Genomic DNA, 211 nt, shown 5'->3' with positions numbered 1-211 from the left:
CTGCCATAGGTTACATACATTACATGTATGTAAGTAGTATAATGTAAAACACTGTAATTATAGAATTTCCTCATTAATTATGCAAATTAAGTCCACATTTGCATAATTTGCATTAAATTATGTACATCTCTCTCTCAGCTACCTACACACCAAAAATAATGAAAATATGTTGTTCCTGTCTGGACTTTTCGCATTAATTATGCAAATTAGG

Source organism: Branchiostoma belcheri, unplaced genomic scaffold (assembly GCF_001625305.1).
Source record: "Branchiostoma belcheri isolate BF01 breed outbred unplaced genomic scaffold, Haploidv18h27 scaffold27, whole genome shotgun sequence".
NCBI classification, from domain to species: Eukaryota; Metazoa; Chordata; class Leptocardii; order Amphioxiformes; family Branchiostomatidae; genus Branchiostoma; species Branchiostoma belcheri.
Note: the sequence above shows the minus strand (reverse complement) of the source record.